Genomic DNA, 384 nt, shown 5'->3' with positions numbered 1-384 from the left:
GTGTAGTAGTTTTTTTTCATTTTCCTTTTCATTTTCGTGTGAGAAAAGCGTTGGTTTATGCGGACCCGGCCCAAACTACGACCGAGGCTGCTTATTGGGCTACCCTGGGCAATGGTTCCGTTTCATTGGGTACCGGCTCGCGACAGCCCCGCAAGGATCTTTTTGTGGGCTGAGAGCGCGTCACCTCGCCGCCATATGTTGGGCTCTCCTTCGGGATTTTTTTTTCTGTAGCAATTTTCGGATTTTAGATGGTTTTTTCGGATTTTCATTTTTGCCCAGTTTTTCTTAGCTTTTGGAGAAAAAATTGAGATTTTTTTTTGCTTTTGCAAGAGACACATATTTTCCTATGTGTTTTTTTTGTTTCGGCGAAAGGTACGGATCCGA

Source organism: Triticum dicoccoides, chromosome 3A (genome assembly GCF_002162155.2).
Source record: "Triticum dicoccoides isolate Atlit2015 ecotype Zavitan chromosome 3A, WEW_v2.0, whole genome shotgun sequence".
NCBI lineage: Eukaryota > Viridiplantae > Streptophyta > Magnoliopsida > Poales > Poaceae > Triticum > Triticum dicoccoides.
This window is presented reverse-complemented; position numbering follows the sequence as displayed.